General features: G+C 48.6%; 1 protein-coding gene across 2 annotated transcripts in view; it reads right to left on the reverse strand.

Moving 5' to 3' along the window:
- ELFN1 (extracellular leucine rich repeat and fibronectin type III domain containing 1) overlaps positions 1-19445 on the reverse strand; it is an 89803-nt gene that overhangs the window by 54644 nt on the left and 15714 nt on the right. For both annotated transcript variants that reach the window (XM_048961763.1, XM_048961764.1), the window contains exon 2: positions 17516-17628. The gene's annotated coding sequence lies outside the window, so the exon portion shown is untranslated. The remainder of the gene's footprint in view (positions 1-17515; positions 17629-19445) is intronic.

Raw genomic sequence — 19445 nt, forward strand, 5'->3', positions numbered from 1 at the left:
CTGTCAGGTTTGGCTGGAGTTGGATAACGCACTTAAAAGTTGCTAGGGATAAACACACACGTATGCACATGCTCTGCATGAACACAAAATCTGTACTTTTGTAGGAAGGCACGTTAAGTAAGGCTCAGAACCAAGCTTTAAGGGAGTGAAAGAGGTGGTTTTAGAGCAGATGATCAGAAAAAAGCATTAGATGCATGAACTGTGATCCTCTGAGAATCTCAGCTATGGAGAAGGTGCTAAGAGAAGGGCAATCTTTGAGAAAAGAGGCTGAAGACAGAAATATGGCTCTTGGGAGGACTTATGATAATGGTTGCCAAGATAAAAGTACATTCCAGATAAGAAACTGAGGTATGTAGACGCAACACATTTGCTCAAAATACTCAAAACAACAACGACAAAAAAACGCACAGCATTTTAGAAGTTGCTCTTTTAGGGATGGAAGTACAGCTCTTTTGGAAATCCAGGCCATTTGCAAACATCTTTGGCTATGCAAGGAAAACAAATGGGAACGGCAACAACTACTGGCTCCTTTGGCATCGGGGCTAACGCAGCCCAGGAGAAAGACAGAGAGAGTTGGATGTGGTTCCCAAACTCTTTTCATATGTGAATCCATCCTTCCAGAAACAAAGCATGGCAATGAACCTTCCCTGCCAACAGCAGCCTATTGCCAGCCCAGGTGCTCCCACGAGTTGTCGCTGCCTTTGGCACCAGGGCTGTCCACAGAAGAGAATCAATTCTTTTACCACCCCACAATTTCCACACCACTGACAACTCGGAAAACAATTAAAAAGGGAATTCAAAGGATCTGCTGAAATTTCAACGAGGAAATCTGAGTGAGTGAGCATATGTAAATAGAAAGAATGAGTAGCACATAATTACATCAAATTGTTACTTAGCAGGGGAAGTAAATAACCCAAAATATGCGGAGCAAAAAATGGCGATGAATTAGAACTAATTACTTAAGGCTAATTAAAATAAGAATGGCTTGAATTGAAATATGTTAATAGCATTGAACCTGCCACCTACGAGGGAATTTAAATAAAAATGATAATGTTGCATCAACTTTCACCTGATGGGGGTGAGAAGTTGGGAATTGGAGCTCAGTCTGCTGTGGGGATATTGACAGCAACAACCTCTTATTTATGATCAGTCCTAGAGCTGGAATTTTCTGGTAGGTGGAGGATTCCTGGTCAGGGAAGAGAGACTGTGTTGGATAATGGATGCAGAGAAAGTACTGCAGCAGGCAAACCCTAAACCCCTTGGAGTTGAACAGATCTGGAGGTGCCTTGTGCTGGGGAGGGCTTTGGCTGAAAGTAAGGCATGGGGTGATGAGATGATGGGGAAGGAAAGAGAAACAGGGAATAAGAGACTGAGGGAGAAAAAGGGAGTGAAATAGATAGGGAGAGCCTAGAGCCATGACAAATCATCACCAGCTTCAATTACATGAGCCTGCTGGGCTATGAAATCTGCTGAAGGTCACTGGATTATTGTGTTTGTAATTAAGAGAAAAGCAGCTTGCTGGTTCCACCCCATGGTCCAACTGCTCGGGGCAAGAGTTTGGGAGCTGATGGCACTGTCTGAGGCTGCAAGTACCTGCAATGGGAGCAGAGCACTGGAAGTTTGTTCCGTAAACTTATCACAGTGCCTCAAAACCACATCTATGTTCACCACCCTGTCCTGCCCAGCTCCCTTGGTTTCCACTGGGGGTGGAAATCTTTCATCCCCTTGCTGCCCTGGGACTCCCATGAAAACCATGGGCTCCACAGAGAGGGGCTGCTGGATGGGTGCAGGGCAGCAATGCAGCCTTTCCATTTTTGCTCCAATGCCTTGGCTAGCATTAGAGCCAAGTGAACAATAAGCTGGTGCCAGGCCTGCTGCCAGTTGATGCATCCAATGGGATTCATCCTGGAGCTGTGCAACTGGAGAAGGTTTCAAGCCTGGGGATGGCTGGGTCCCTCCCTGGTGGTTTTGAGATTCTGTGAGCCAGCAGCAGAGGTGCTGCAGTCACATGGGCCCCGTCCTGCATGTAAAAGCATTCCCAGTATGGACCAGTAGCTGAGACTGGTTTTGAAAAACCTGCATTAGCACTGAGCCTGAGCTCTGCGTTGGTGATGGTAATGAACTTTGGATCAACTGCTTGAACTGTGGTGTGAGGATGAGCTTCTCAGTGTTCCATTCACAGCAATATCTCAGCCAAAATGTATGACAGTGGGATATCCTTTGCTGAGCACCACAGGGTTCGGGGTAAACCCACACCAGGGCAGCTACGAGGTGACTTCATCCCTCCAGCTCACCATAAAGAAAGCATCACCTCCTAGAAAACCATATTTCAGCCTGCACATCAAATTGCAGCAGGACCCTGCAAACCCTCTGCAGAGGTCCCAGCACTGCTGTCCCCTCCCAGGAGGGAAACCCTGGTACCACCGTGAGCATCATGCAGCCAATGGCACGAAGCTCCCTCTATTTCTCTGCTCAGTGTAACGAATCCTGCCTCCCACTCAGAGCTGCTAAGAGAAGTTACTGTGAGTAATCCCCTCTTCAGCGTCTTCTGCTGTAATCGCAGAGAAATCACATTAGCTCTATTTTTTTTTTTATTTCCCTAGGATGAGGAGAAATTCATCAAATTGTAATCCAGGGAGAACATGAGAGAGAGAGAGAAAGGCCAACAACAGCACACACGTACCCTGCAAAAATCCCAAAGTTGACATTTACATTTCAAACGCTTATAACAGCTAAACAAATAACAGTAATTATACTATTTGCATACTTTGTTAAATAATTGTTTGTTAGGTGAGGGGAGTGTGTGTGAGTGTGAGGAGCGGATGCTCCAAGCCCAAGGAGGCAGAACAGCTGCTCCTTCCCTTCCCAGATGCCCTGTTTGCTTCTCAAAACGGTGACAAATGCCCCAAAATGCTGGCAGGGAGATGGATAAATGGGAGGTGCAGGACTGGGGTGGGCTCTGGAGAATGAGGTTCAGAGGTGGTGAGCCCCCCGTGATTTGCACAGCAGCCCCACTGTCTCCCAAGCATGTGCTCCAGAAATGAGCACTGGACCTTTCATGCACTGATTGAGGAATGCAAAAGTCCTCAGAGAAAGCATAGGAAGGGAAAAGCTGGGAGAAGAGGGAAGGTCCCCTATTGCAGTACCACCTTGCACCACGTGCTGAGCCCCTGTGATGAGGATGCCCAGCTTCCAGCCCACTTGCCAGCTCGAGGTCAGCAATTTCCCCTTGCACCTGCAAGGGCATCTCAGCTTTTATCTCTTCCTGCTCTGCTCCTGGGGCAGACAGCTAATTGAAGGGCTTTCTTTCGTTCAGCCTAGCAAATGTCTTTTAACCTGCTTGGCTTTCCCCATGAATGGCTCTCTCCTATCTATCCTCTCACCACTCCTATCCCTGTTGGGGTTTTTGTGCGAGTTATTTTTGTTTCTTAGTAGACTTGAATGATGCAAACTGGTGGAGAGAGCAGAAGCCTTCTGCCTCTCCTCACATGGTCGGGAAGGGTGGAGCGGAGCCAGAGCCACCGCATCTCTTCACACCTGGCTGGAACCAGGTCAGGCAGCTAATGCGTTCCTTGGGCTCGGCCACGACTTGTTGGAGACAGACGAGTGCTGCAGGCTGGGAGAAGGAATTCCAGCGAGAGACGTATGTGGGGATGCAGTGCCAGGAGAGCCAACAGCAAGCTGGAGAAGGAGAGCTCTGCTCCACGCAACACAAAGAGAGGCGGATTTAATAGAGGCTTGATGACTTTGAAACTGTCCCTCATAGCCTCAATTAAGACAGGAGATTTCATTAAGCACGCAAGCAATGCTTGTGCCCCGCTGACGGGCAACATTCCAGCTCTGGAGGTGATCACTGTCCGTGTGGGCTCGTTATTCCAGCAGCACACTGTGTGTTATTCCAGCTTTACCTCAGTGCAGTTTGGGGCGGCAGCAGGACTGCATCATGCTAAGGGAATCTCATGAGGATGGGTAGGAGAAATGCTCAGAAGAGCTGCCTGTCCCTCAGACTGTTTTAATGTGGACAGTTTACATTTTCCCTTCAGCCAAATTTTTCCCCAGGTTTTATTTTACTATTATTTTTTAAGCTGAAAGAATGTTATCCAGCTCAACCCTGCTTCTTTCAAGTGGAAAGTAGAAACGCTCAGATCTCTTCAGTAACTCCTTTCTCCTTTCCTTCCTTCTATTACACTTTCTACTAACCCTGGAAGAAATAGGGACAAGAAACTCCTCGGGTGTGAAACCAACCCTAAAACTGAGCAGTGAATGCTTTGCACCATTGTCCTGTGCATCGGAGTCACCTTCTCCAGCTTCCACCCATTGCTGTGAGCTCCACGGGGCAACAAATTTGGAGAGAAAAGAAATGCAATTCCTCCCTTTGTGGTTAAAAAAAAAAAATCAACAAATCAAGTCATGGGAATGGTCAAATTTCACTTGAAAAGATATTTAACACTTCATTTTGCTTCATCTCTTCTTGAATGCTTCTTATAACAGACAAAGGCTTCAAACAAAAGGTCATTAAGAGATAAAAAATTGAAGCTCTTCTTGCAGGAACGAGAAAGAAGGCATCTTGACATTTTTAACAGGTCTTTTTTGTCCTCCTTTCCAAAATGAAAATTAATCAACATTGATTTGATTTCACACACAAAAGCCCCTTCCGTGGATGTGGCATTTGCTGACGGAGAACTGTTTCGACAAGAAGATTCCAGCTGGTTTTGCAGGAGGAGCAGAGGACGCGGCACGCCAGCAGGGCAGAGCCACAAGGACACCACTCTGCCAGGGTCCACAATAAATCCTGTCCTTTTTCTGGGTCAAGAAACTCAGAGCTGTCTGGAGGTTATGCTAACACGCCGGGGTTTGGGGACTGATGTCAAGATCTGAGGAATTCCTGTTGCCTGGAATAGAAACAACGGAATTGTTCCAAGGCACCATTTATCCCCAGGTGCCTGGGAGCTGTCATTTCTGGAGAAGATGAACAACGTGAGAAGATCTAATATCTTTAGAAATAAATCAGGAAGACGTTTCATTCAGCTCCCCCTGTGAATAACGCATGGGAGATGCAACTCGTGTTAGATGGGGGAGGGCAGTGGGAGCCAACCACCAGCTGTCCCAGACCTGGTGGAGGAGGACTGGAGCAGGCCTGGTGTGATATTTAAGCAGACAGTTCTCACCTCTAATGATGGCTGAGCCTGCTGAACCACAACAAAATTGCCCTGGTTTGTATCCTAGCGAGGCCCCAAATACTCAGCAACATATGAGACTGCAGCTCGTGCCTCTGCCAGGATGGAGATGGATGCCACCATCCATCCATCTACATGGATGTCCTGCTTGCTATGAGATCTCAGTGTGGACAGACCCAGAGAGATGCTGGGGGGCAGGACCTGAGCAGGGTACAGGATCTGGAGATATAATGCCTCCCTCGATGTCCTCCATGCAACAGCAATCCAACCAAAGCACTCTCCTTCTCAGGTGAGCACAGAGAATCTCTTCCATTGGGCACAGGGTCTGGCTCGCAGGGCTGATTTCCACACTTCTCTGCCTCTTGCTCCTTCAGCAGCACAAATCTCTCTTTTTCCCTGCTTAACACAGAGCACCCTGCCTTAAAAATTGAATTCTGAGCCATTCAGGCTGTCAAGCTCTTTTCAAGCATCTGCTTGTGCTTGTTCCTGGGATTAAGTGTGACAGTTACCTGGGAGAGCATTACCACTTCGTCCCGCTCCGATGGCAGCGCCTGCCTGGGAGAGGGCTGGCACAGGGATGCTGGGCAAGGAGCAGCCTCACCTCCACCCTTGTGCTATTGTAGCACCCCTGCTTCCCCCTACAAATGCCTGTTTTATCTTGACTCTGTTGATTCTATGATTCTATGACTCTTTTCCCTGTCCATTTTAGTCTGAGCACTAGATAAGGACCAATATGCTGAGCAGAGTTCAAGCAGAGGATGCCACAAATGTGCTCCTCTTGGACTGCAAGCCACCTTTGATTGGTAAGGCTCTTATGTGAGATGGAAAAAGCCCTAAAAAGTGAAATCTCAGTGCCAAAAGATGCTGAGTGCAGCTCTATCCCAGCCAGTGACCAGCTCACAGATGTTTAGAAACATGAGTCATCCTGAATGTGTCACATCATTTACCTGTGATGAAGGGACATACGTGGGTCAGGGAATGGGCAACATGGAAAGAAGCCACCTGCTTCCTTATATGAGATGATAATGCAGTGAGCTTGGTGCCAGAACTCCTGGCACATCCCTGCAGCACTGCCCCTACTCCATGCAGCATCCTGTTCTGGTGTGCATACACCACTTTAAATCATCTTGGGTGGCTGTATCTATGTCAGGGAGCAGAGAAAACGGCAAGGGAGAAGCAAACAAAGCGAATGGAAAAAAGCTTAACAAAAACAGAGGCAAAATCTTCCCACGCCACTCGGTGCTTTCAAATAAATGAGGCTAATTAACTAATTGCCTAAATTATTAGGGCTATTTTTACTCTTGCATGAAGGGTTGGCATTTCTGCCGATTTCTTAAGACTCAGCAATGAACTCTCGCCTTATCAGGATGCTAATAAAGCACAGCCCTGGGAGCAGGGAGCCAGAGGGTAGGGAATTGCTGGGCCAGCACTGGGCAGGGGTGGGCACCATTCTGCAGGAAAGGAGCATCTGCAATAATACAGCTCCTGTTGGATGATGCTGTCCAATATAGAGGTTTGGTGCAATTTGCTGATACCTCATCTGCACCTGAATCTGCCTCCCAGTAAGATGTCTATCCAACAACTAAGCAGCCCCTCTGCTCTGCCTGTTTCCCATTGCAGACCACATGACAAGAGATTTTGAGGAAGGGTTTCATACCCAGGCAAGAGAAAAGGAGACTAATGGCTGTGGGAGGGTGAACATGCCAGTCCTGGAGCCATGCAGCTCTCATGGACAGCTTCAGCATCACCCTGGACAACCTGATGAACCTGGACAACTGTCAGGAAGCAAGGACAGCACAACTTGATATCAGCAGCAAAACCCATTTGAAAATGGCTCTTTGGCCACTACGGCTGCATACTCAGTGCCCACCCAGGGAACAGCCCATTTGCAAGCCTGGTTTCCCTACTGTTGCCTCGGGGAGCAAAACAGCAGTGAGTTCAATGCTGCATGTGCTGCTTCCAGAACTAATTGGGGTTTGCTGTGCCTCCATAAAATGGGCCATGGCCCACTAAGCAAAGCATGGGAGTCCCTCTCCCAGCAGGGAGGTAAAGGCAGTGCTGTTTCTGATAGAAGGACCTTCCAGCTGTAATGACTGAGATGCACCCATTCCTCTTGCTCTAGGGACTGGAACAGGACTGGAACCACATCGGCCCTCACAAACTCTAGATTAAAATATGTTCTGTGCAAGTAGAGAACTGATGTTACGTGGCCTATGTGCACACAGTCACTCCTCTGAGACACCAAGAGCTCCTCGAAGTATCAGGCTGTCCTCCAGTAATGGAGAGCATTAGTCCATCTGCCACAGCCCCAACAGACCAGAGTCCCATGTCATAGGAGCTGCTTCCTTCCACTCAGAAAATGCTGTTTTCTTGGTTGGCTTGTTTGGTGTTTTTGTTGTTGCTTTTGTGTGTGTGTGTGTGTGTGTGTGTGTGTGTGTGTGTGTGTGCTTTTTCTCCCAGAAGAAAACTAGATGTTTTCTCCTCTTCAGCTAAATGCCAACACTTAAACTCCCCAGTGGAAATTTCAGTTAACTCCATTAAAATCCCCCAGCCATTCCTGCTCATTTTTTTTGCTGAAGAGCTTGTCCCCTCAGGAGCAAAGAGACAGATAGACCTGCTTTTCTGTAACAAACCTCACTTATCAGCTATAATCAGGTACATTCCAGTCCTGGCTCTCTTCTCAGCACTCAAGTACACAACTTCTCAGGCTGGCAAGTCTGTTCCAGCCATGCCATTGAGGACAAGGGTAGGTGAAAGTCCCCTCCCTGCCCTTCAGATGTGGGAATGAGGTCCCTACTCAGTTAACTCCAAGATCATCTCTAATGTTTTACCAACCATGGCTTAGCATGGGTGCATTCTGGAGATCTCAGCCCTCTTTGGCCACGTGCCCTCTTGCTGCACCACACTCCTGGTGCACATTTCTTTGCACACACCAAATCTGAACCTCTTAAGCTGCTTTCATGCCCACTGCTCCCAACCAGCCCAGCTGCCACTATTGGAAGGAGCTTGATTCTATCACATTTTGCACTGTCTGTCTAAGCAGCTGTAGTTATTTAATGCTGGCATTCAAACCTGGATCCTGCCGGCCAACGGGCTGCAGAATCTCTGGATGCCCTGAGACACTGGTCTGACACTGCTGGTGAAGGGAGTATTGGAACCATACCGAAGTATAAAAGTAGGCCATAGATTTCCTCAGGCCAGTTTCTGCCCAAGTACTTGTCCCTCGAACAGGGATCCTTGACCCTTCACAGCTGTCTCAGTGAGGATCATTAAGATGATGAAGGTGGGCCAGATGGCAACCACTGCTGCACTCAGTAACGCATGAAGGACACCTCACAACCCAGCTAGCAAGCTAATACATCTTACCACAATTTTTTGGTACCTTTCCTTACTATCTGCAGGCTCTCTCCTCTCCATCCAGCCATCTTGTTTACTGAAGACCTTGTCTTGAATGGAGCTGGATAGCTTTTGCTATTCAGAAGTGCCATTGCGTAGAGTTCTGCTACAAACAAGCAAGGTCTCTGTTGCACCAGGCTCTCCTGGGGCAGTGGAGAAGCTAGAAGTTCAGATCTCTCCTTTGAGCAGCAGTGTGCTCTGTCATGGAATTATTGCCTCTGCTTGCTCCTGAAAGTTTCTACAGCATCTCAGTCCTAAATCAAATGTTTTCACTCTGTTCCAAGCAGTAATCCCAAAGCTACAAGATTCATGGCAAGGGGTGGCCATTGACTTACTTACCTTTTGGACCATTCTCCTGGAAAAACTTATAATTTCTACTATTATACTAGTGGAGCACAGGGAACCATTGTCTCAGAGCTTTCTAAATAGAAAACTGAATTACAGCCCCTGATTTGTGTGGACACCTCACCACTTCTCAGGCCCATGGCCTTCCTGTGCATGAAACAGGAAGAGCACAGCTGCCCTAGAGCTCCATGCTCACATTGTGTTTAGAGATTCTCCAATATCTGGCATGGACATGCCACATTAAGCCCTACCCCATCTTCTGTGTCTAAACCTGGCAACATGGCAGGGGGTTAATCCAGATTTGTGCTGCTCAGAAAAGAACCTGGCAGGAAGATCTGCAAGTCGCACCTCCCAGCTCACTGCCATTGCTCAGCAGCCCACTGCTGAAACCTGGGCTCTCCATCCTGGGATTAGCTGGCAACCCCAAACCAGGAATTGGCAGCCCTAGACTTGCTGCTTGCTGTTCTGGGCCTGGCTCTGAGGGCTGCTCACTGCCTATTGCCACTGCACTCACTTCCCTGAGGTACATCACCACACGCCACATCCAGCACTGCCATCCACCCATGCCTGGGGACCAGAACCGAGACCAGCTGACAGTGGTGGGACCCATGGAAAGCCTGCTCTGCAACCCTCGCAATACAGAATATCCTGGTTTCTTCATCTCCTCCATCCCCGTGCCCATAGGGGAGTGGTGATAGGAAGGACTTCAGGAAATCAATTTCCTAATGGCAGATCTTGCTGGAGGTGCAAGTCAAGTATCATTTCCCACTACTTCCCTCTGCATATTTCATTTACCAACAGATGTGCATAGATATAAGCACAACACAAAGGTGCAGCTACAATCAATAGAAGCAAAGTATAGAAGGAGCTTCTCCTTTTCCTTTAGGATTATGGAAGTCTCCACCCTGAGAGCCCAGAAAAGAGGCACTGCCAGTGCTGGACTCTTGCCTGAGTGAGCACTGCTTGGAGGGGCTGGCAGGAGAGACTCCAGTAGCCAGGTCCAAGCATCTGAAGTGCTCAGGGCAGGGACTGGCACTGACGACACTGGGGTAGAGTATTTAGGAACATGAACCCACCACCTAAGAGAACACAACATCAGCTCCAAACTTGCTACACAGCACCTCTCCAGACAGGAAAATTCCCCTGGATATTGCCAAGACAGCATGGGAATAACCCTGCTGGCAAACAAGGGCATTCCCCAGGAGATCTCTGCACAGACACAGGTATGTAACACGAGCCTTCAAGCACGCGCTCAGCACAAGAAGTGGTAGCTGATTAAATCTCCCCATGTACCTGTGGGAAGTGGGGAAATATCCAGCTCATCAGAGCCACGAAATGCATTCACCTGTTGCAGGAGTCTTCTTTTCTTTTTTTTGTCACTAACAGAACAGCAGAGCTGTGCACATGAAAATCCTGCCTGAAATGAATCCCTGATCAAGGAGAAGCCGCGTTAAAAGGTGAGTTATGCTGGCCACCAAGGCTTTGGGTTTTTTAAGGCTCTCTTGTAGAATTACTGCATTAGCAAACTATTACAGGTGAGGATATCAAACTGCCAGGCACAGCAAGAAAAGACTTGGAGTATTTGAGATGGGAAAGCAACACGTGGAAAAATGAGAAAGAAGAGGGCAGGAGGGGGAGAGGAGAAGTAGAGATGTGCAGAGGGGTGTGAGGGTGATAAATGATGGAGGAGATAGCGGAAGGGGGTGAAAAAGAGAGTGATGTGCAGTAGGATAAGTAGAAAAAAAGATAAAAAGAAGAAGAGAAAGAGAAAGAAGAGATGAATGAGGGCAAAGACCATCTCATCATTTTGCAATTCCACCTCGGTGGAGAGGAAAATTGATGTCTGGAGCTTTTTTTTTAATGGCCAACCTCCTGGGCATGGGACAAAAGACAAGTTATTACCCAGCCCTGGGTCAGGTCTGCAGCCTGCCAACTGCTTAGACACAATCAGAGAGCCCACGAGAGCCATAAATCAAGTGGGGGCAAAGAGATCACAGAGAGCCCAGGACCAGGCACAGAGCAGCAGCGAGCTCAGCAAATGCAATAATCACAGGAGAAAAGCGAGCCCAGGAATGGCAGCCTGGAAAGGAGTGCCCAGCCCCAACGGGCTCCGCTCATCTCTTCTTCCTGCCTCTGCTAAGAATGGCACTCCCCCAGAAATGCAATTCCCCCTGCATTTCCTCCCGATTTCTCTTCCTATTGATTTTCAAGCTCTGAATGCCATTTATTTTAGCTTGCTTGATTCACTCATTCATTGAATAAAGGCATCATCACTATTATTATTATTATCCCTGCCATCGCGCTCCTCATCACACATTATATTATTTGCATTGCAGAGCTGGAAGATTTCAGGTTGAGGCAGGAAATTTGTGCGAGTTGTTATTACTGCAATCAGATGAAGTGAGAATTGGATCGGCAAAGGCTGCCAGAGTGCAGCTCTCCCAGCAGGACGCGGAGGCTCTGCCCAATCAGGGAGAGCTGCAGTCCTATTGCACTGGTCCCGCCAGCAATTTCGGACTTGCCTTGCGCATCCCATCTCCCTCCCATCCCACCACCCGCCCCCATTGGCTCCCAGCAGAGAACAGGGAATGCATCAGTGCAGGAGGCCGAGGAATCAGAAAAAGACTTGGCGAGATTGCACATTTTCTGCCTTGCTGATGGTATTTATTAGACAACAGAAAATAGCTATTTTACCATCTGCCTTGTGAAAAATCCTCATTAAATTAATGGAATGTGCAGCTGCTGAACAGAGCGTTCCTCTCCCCGTCACCTCCCAGGCTGCCCAGCACTTGCTGGAGAACAGAACTGGGCTGCCAAAAGTAGCTGAGGCTAACTTGGGCTTATGTGGTAGAAGAGAATGGACAGACAGACAGCTTTCTGCTCCTCCTGACCCCAGGGCCCTTGCTGCTGGTCCTATGAGAGCCCTGCTGGGCAGAGGGGCTGCCTTGTTTACTGTGTTATGTTCCCTTCCTGAACACAGGGGCTCTTCTTGGAAGGGAATGAGACCAGTCTGCTCAGCAGGCTGTAGATGCATTCTTTCTCCTCAGCTGAGGGCAACCCAGGCTGCAGATTCAGCTCAGTTGCCCATCACCCTACACAGAGCATGGCAGGATCGTAGGGCAAGCAAAGTCCTAATGCCTCAGGCAACTCAGTCAGTGTGAGCGAGCCACTCCACCCCAACCACATCCATTACTACACATCCAAGTTTGACCCGAGCTGGTGCTGGCCCTGTGGAGGTGTTCAGCTGAGAGTGCAACACCAAGAATGCCTCAAAGCTGGCTGACTGCTTAGGCCAGAACAGCCCCTGCACAACCCAAACCTGAATCCTTACTACATTGCAGTAAGACAGGAGCACCACAAACTAAATGTCCTGGATGATGTGAATGATGCTAATGGAGCTGGGAGAACAGCAACCAGCTTAATGCCAACAGCACCCATTCATTTCTAATGGGTTTGGTAAACCTATATGGGTTTTAAGGCAATCTTTTCTTCTGATATCTGGTAAAGCACGAGGAGTGGTCACCAAATCCCACATCGCTCATGACTTTGAGGAGCAGATCCATCATATTTACATCTCCAGTGCTCCCAGAGGTACCAACACAGCTGCTTAGCTAATAAACTTACTGCTTCATTGCCTCATCATGAGCAACGTCATAGAATCATACAAGAGCTCAGGTTGGAAAAGACCTTAAAGATCATCAAGTGCAACTGCAATCTAACCATGCTAACCTAACTCTAACAGCTCACCACTAAATCAAGCCCCTGAGCAAATGCCATTTGTTTTAGGACAAATAAAGCCCTTTCTTAGATGTCTCAGCATCACTGCAGCATAATCCACATTTAATCCTTACTTGCGTTTTCTCCTGTTAAAACCAGGGAAATCCCAGTGTTTGCACTGTTGCTCTGAAAGTGCAAATCCTCTTCTGAGGTCCTCTCCTCCCTTTTCTAAACAGTTTTCCTGCACAGATTTTTGACCCATAGGATCTTTCCATGCTTTTCACAGTAACTTCATTCCCTTCAGTTTGTTCCTTTAGCAGTTACAAGGCAATGGGCAACAGCTGGCCTCTGGAGATGGGCCCAGCTGTGCAGTGTACATCACCACCAGGAGGAAGTGGGATGAGGTGATCACTTGGGCTTCAGCACACAATGGCAAGCTACAGGACTACAGCATGTCCAATCACTTCACACCGAAATAAATCCTGACATAATAAGTCTTAATACCGCCAAGGAGACTAATACAGTCAGTCACAAAAATAATCCACGTTGAAAATGGGTGAAAATTCCTCTTCCCAGTGGAATAACATGGCTCCAGAGCATCAGTTCCAGTCAGAGAGGATCGTTTCATGCTTACCCAACAGAGAGGGCAGCTCCAAAAGGCAAACGCTCATTGCCAAAATCCCCTCTGCCTAAGGGAGATTTTTGTCGCCTCCTGTCAAAGATGTGCTTTTAAAGCCGGTGATCAAGAACAAAAGGGGAAGGCCATGAAAGGCAGAGATCAAATCAAAGTCCAGAAAGATGTCTTGGCTGCCTCCTACACCCGCCTTCAGCCCTGCTCATCTTTAATGAGCAGCAGTTAGGGCAGAACACCAGCTAATTGCTTCGCAAGCAGAAGGTTCCTAGTTTGAGTTCAATGATAAATCTTCTCCAAGCCTTTGCCTCTACATCGCCCCATCTCAGGGGTCATTAGCAGAACTGTGTTGGTCTTATCCAGCCCTGGGGTGCAACCTGAGCCAGGAACCTGTGAGACTGCAGCACCACACCTGAAGGGGAATGGAAATCAGCAGAAGAATCAGCTGAAGGATGGGGTTTTTCTCCCTTCTTAGAAAAAATCTCAATGAAAGCACCTCTGCAGATGCAGGAATGCTTGGGAGAGAACATTCATGTTCTGCAGTCAGCATGGGGGTAGTTGTGATGTTTCTCAGTGCTTGTCCTTTCTTCATCCGAGTGCGATGTACACAGCGTGTGGGGCTGTCATGGGGAGAGAAGAAAGCCAAGAGAAGAACCCACGGCTGTAGCTGGTGTGTGGAAAGTTCAGCACGAGCAAAGCAGGGCTGTGTTCACACAACTCACAGGGCTCTGGATGCAGCCATCAGTTTGCAGGCAGGCAGTTTTTGCCTGCATGTCTCAGAGCTGCACACGCAGACACAGATGCACGGCCACCTCTTTTCCATGGAGGGAAGTGAGGAGACAGTAAATGAAGGACTTCATCCTCCAGGCCAGCCCTGAGGCCAGCACACAGGTGAGGAATGCTGCTTTTTTAATGCCAGGAGTCTCATCTCAACATCATTTCCCCAGCTCCATCCCTCCGTATCCAGGAGCCCTGGGTTCACACCGACAAGCCGGAGCATCTCTGGATGATTAAAGCAAGCACAGCCTTTTAAGTCGCTCTGATTGGGGTTGATGGCTGCGTGGAGCTGGTCACTCTGCTCTAATGATGTGTGCAAGTATCCCTGCTGCAACCAACCCTTCCTGCCTGAGAAAATAAGGAGAAAGGTGGAGAGGAAAAAAAAATACCCTCCCGTGGTGGGAGTCCCAGTGTCATCATCCTAATGGGGCCTGAACTGAAAGCAGCTCTGACCCTGGTGTGCACAACCCCATCCTTGCCCTCTCCAAGTGCCTTTCCTTGCCAAGATTTGGCCCTTCCACAGAAGAACGAAAGAGCTCGCAAATGAAGGATGCATTTCCTAGTGCTCAAGAGGGACTAAACAGAGGCACGGGGGGAGGCCGGAGGTGTCCTGCAGCGACTGACCCTCCATGTGACATTGATGGCTCTTAATTCCTAAGCCCGCTTTGGAAGGATTTCAGCAGATCCTATTTAATCACCGCAGCCTCCTCATCCCGGGGCAGCAGTCTGCCTTTTCCTCCTGCCGGCTCTCCAAGAACTGGCCGCCTGCCACGCTCCCATCCCAGCACAGCCAATGCCACCAGAGCCACCCAGCTCAGCATCATTTGCCTAATTAGCAGCAGGACTCTGCTTCGCTAACGGAGGGCACCGCTTCCCGCAGGTGGGTCCCAGGCTTCCCACCGCTGAGCACAAATGTTTAAGGGCTTGTCAAAATGTTGTAACGATTTTTTTGCCTTGTTCCATTAGCTCCATTTCCAAAGGCCACCATTGGAACTGCCGAACATTTATTTCTATTGAATCCAGCTCAGAAGTTACGATGTGAGGAGCTGGGAGACAGGACAGCCTGTTCTGCAGTGCCAGCTTCTCCCCACGGCCTCGCAGCTGAGACAAACTGCCCTTTGAAATATCACTTTTATTCCTACCTTAGAAAAACTAAAATAAAGAGATTGATTCTTCCACCTGCTTGATTTGCTTTTGCTACTGAATGAGTTACCAGCGAGGTGGCTTCCCTGGGTGAGCTCTGGAGTTTGAATGCATCGCCTGGTTTGTGCCACCCCGCCACATGAGCTGGATTTTTAGGTGATTTTCCTGTTGCTAGAAAGGCATGCACATGAATCTCCCTCCCTCACTGTCTGCATGAGCAGCATCTCATTATACTATGAATTAAAAAAAGCACTGAAGACAATGCAGACACTGGTTTGGGGAAGAGCTGAGGCTACAGATCCCAGGTTGGCTTTGGGTTCAGTGCGCCACAGAACAGAGCTGGGGACACGGGAAGGATGCCCCACACACCTACCATGGCTGTGGGCTCAGCTGCCCCTAAGCAAAACCCCAGATTTGCAGGAGAGAGCAGGGGAAGGGACTGCCCACAGCAGCCCCCTGATCATCATCCCTCCCTTCCTCTGGGAAATCTAAAGCCATTTTAAAGGCTTCCCTGCATGTTAATTCCTCCCTCTCTCAAGAGATGTGAGATCCCGAGAGTTTCAGCCCCACTGCCTGGATGCTCAACAAAGTTAGAATCTCCATTAGTGACATCATAGGCCGTTGCCATGGGGATGTCACAAACTTATTGCCATGGGGATGCCACAGACTCAGTGCTGTGGATGGGCAGTGAGGGAGGCAGTGCTTCCCAGGCACCGGTGGCCCTGGTAATTAGTGAGCTGGCATGGGAAGTGGGGATGAGATGCAGAATAGGAACATAAAGCCAGTCAGTAAGTATGATCTATTGGAAAGCATTCCCTGATGAGAAAGGGCCTCCTTAATGGATCCTGTGCTCTTAAGTAAACCGTGATAGACAAGAGAATAAAATAGAAATTATAGTGATTTGTTTTATTGGGCATTTCATTGAGTAATTAAGAGGATAATTGGGAGTGGGAACATAAAAGGCGCCTTGCTCTGAAGGAATGATCTACTGAACATGCATTGTCAGGCATTTCCTAACGCTAACACAGGCTCCCCAGGCAGGATGTGCTGCTCTTATACCACATAGCCCACATTTCACCTCCTCATCTTTGAGACTAGAAAGCACGTGGAGAAGTACCTGTGCTACTACCTCAGATCCAGGCAGGACCCAGCATCACTCCAAGAGACCTCAGTGCTCTCAACACAACCTGTGCTGCTTCTCCAAGATACCCAGCCTTTCCCACAGACAAGGAAATCTTGGCGCTGATAAAACATGCATGAAAAACCCATCTGAGCAGAGAAATCCACTGCTCCTTCCGGCCCCCAGCACATCTCACCCCACCCCACTCTGCCACCAGCACAGCCACTCTCCAGCACAGGTCCCAAGCATGGGTTTCCTCCCCATGCTGCACAGCAGGGACCCCAACCCTTACAGCCAGCTCCAAAGAGGCCCTGAGAGGAAGACAGCCCCAGCAACAGCAGGATCCATCCTGTCCCCAACACTCATTGCAGGAAATGAACACAAGTGTACGGATGAAGAAACACAGATTTGAGTGACCAATGCAATGGAAAGAAATGGACTGAGTTCAGGTAACACTGCATACGAAGGTGTCAACACCAAGAGAACAAGGGAGTGAGAAGCTAAGCTCATGTTGTTGCCACACACCACTGATCCAGGACACCATACAAGCCACCAGCACAACTATGGGTGTCCAAGAGAAACGTCAATCTGCAATGCAGCGCTGACCAGTAGCCAAGAATTACCCAAAAATAAAATATTATCTCAGCACATCACTGTCCTCACAGGCAGAAGAGCAGCTAGCGGGAGACAAGAGCTCAGCACATCCCTAAAACAAGGCTCCTGTTTGAAGTGCATGGATCAAGGCTGGATTAAGAGAGCCTGGTAGGAGCCTGCAGCTCTGCTCCTATGCTGAAAGGCAGCTCAGCAGCGACTTCACATGCAATGCTGGGCTGGATTCTGGGAAGGAGTAATTGCAAAGCACGTGCTCCACTTCTCTATGGAGCTGCAGGGAGGGAAGGCAGAGCTGCCTTGTCCTGGCTGCAGGAGCACCCAGCACTGCTCTGCCTCTACATGAGCACTTGAGCAGAAACCCACTGGGCAAATGAAGACCAATAGCAAACACAGCAGGAAATGCCACCGTCTGCCTGGCCAGGCAGATCCCAGAGCAGGTCCCAGAAACACATCACTGCCTTCAGACAAGCTTCAAGAATCACTTCTCAAGCTTCCCTCTAGTCAACAACTTATTTCCCCTCTCCAGTCCAAGCAACAAGCAGGGTTAGTTCAATCCAAGCAGGCAACAGAGGATGAGAACCCAGCAGCAGCTCCTACCTGTGTGTGCATCCTTCCCTCCTCACCATGCAGCCAGGAACACGCTGCTCTCCCTTGGTACCTCTCCAGCATCCTGCGTTGAAGGTAGATTTATGCACTGATCATGGTTGGAGCTGTTGATAAAAAAGTGCAGAGAAAAAGGGTTTTATTGGGAAGTTTCAGGGCTACTTCTCTTCCATTTTTGCGCTATCGTGAGGTTGGTAATATTTTAAGCCCCTTTTTTTCTAGGATTGCCCAAGCGTTTGGCTCAAAGCTTTAAAAATAAACTGCGGATCTTCTTTCACCTAGCAGGCATGAAGTAGTCAGGATCATTGCATGGCCTAAATGGATATTTTGGGAGGGACCCAGGGCTGAGCCGTTCCCAGTCAAACTGGGAGCAGGAGGGATGAAACTCATTTGCAGACAACGTTTTGTGTTTACTTCCTTGACCACAAGGGAAGAGGGAGCATCAGCTACTTCTCACTCCTTGGGAGAAATCGAGCAACTGGGTTCAACAGTACAAAATCATATCCTTTAGAACTGGGGAGAATCTGCAGCAGATCCATTTCCTCCTGTGCCTGAGCAATGCCCCATGACGGCAGTGAAAGCTCAGCAAGCTGTTGGGACATCGGTGACAAACATGGCCCCAAAATTTCTCCCAAAAGCACATTTTTAATTTCTGAGCACCGAGTACCTTTCTCAGGCTCAACATGAGCCACTTCATCCTTATGCCCTTTGAACAGCTTCTCCCTTTTACACCACAAACGCCTTTCCCTGCAAGGAGGAGGCTCTGACATCTGCAGCCTGGCACCCATCGATGGCTTTGTGGCTCATATACACAATGAGAAGCCCAGGAGCTAAAATAATGCAATTTTCTGCATTTACTGCATTATTACAGTGGTTGAATCTGCTGATTAATTCCTGTTTTTCTTGCCATCTCTCCCCAGCATCCCTTTCTCTTTTTGCCCTGCTATCTGCATACGGAGCCATTTATCTGTACTGCTGCTGTAACAGCGAGCAGGGCCACAGTTCTCATCTCTCCTCCCTTTCAAATTTAATCTCGCAGACCTCAATCTTTGTGATACTGCTATTATTTTGTCTGTATCTGATCTAACGGGAACAAGCCTTTTTATTTTTTTTTTTTTAAAGGCAAAAGAAGAAAATGGAAAAAACTAATCCAAGCAAAAGATAATGATGACTGTGGCACTAATGATCCTTGGCACATCTCCTCGCAATGAATCCGGTGCTAAAACAGAGGCCGCTTGTTTCCCTTCCCTCTACAGAACTGCAGGACCGACCCCTCGTGCTCAGGCTGCTCCCACCAATGAGCAGTGCTGCCCCGTCTCCTGGGGGATGCAGTGCACTGCCAACCATCTCTGCAGCCCTTCTCAGTGTCTTAACTTATTTACCCAAATAGTGGAAAAACAACTCAAGTGGAGCCAGACACTCTCCAGCAACATGACCGCAACTGGTTTCTTTAGTTTAGTTCCCCTGCGAGCTAGGGAAGTAGCTTGGTCCTGATGGTTTTTAATTGAAAAGGAGGGAAGGTTAAGTAAAGTTGAGCAGGGATTTCCTGCAACATGAACGATAAAGTGCTCTTCATCACTGCCCCTTGCAGCTCTGTTCCCTCAGGGCTCCCACCAGCACAGACCACCCCCAAAGCACCACACCACATTGCTCTGCACGCACCCAGCCCACCACCAGCAGGAGGGGACCTGGGGAACCACTCTTCTCTCTTTTCCAGCACCAAACATCCAGAAGTCCTGTGAGCAGTGAACACACCCTCCTTCCATACCCTGCTGTTCCATGGATTCTCTCTATGCTGCGTTCTTCACCTCTGCCTACAGCCCAGAGACCTCCAGGCACCCTTCCCTTCTCCCCCAGGTACATTATAAATCAATCACAGGGCCACACTCTGCTGATACAAGAGGGGACTTGGAACTGCTTCAAA

This window comes from Lagopus muta, chromosome 15 (genome assembly GCF_023343835.1).
Source record: "Lagopus muta isolate bLagMut1 chromosome 15, bLagMut1 primary, whole genome shotgun sequence".
Taxonomy (NCBI): Eukaryota; Metazoa; Chordata; class Aves; order Galliformes; family Phasianidae; genus Lagopus; species Lagopus muta.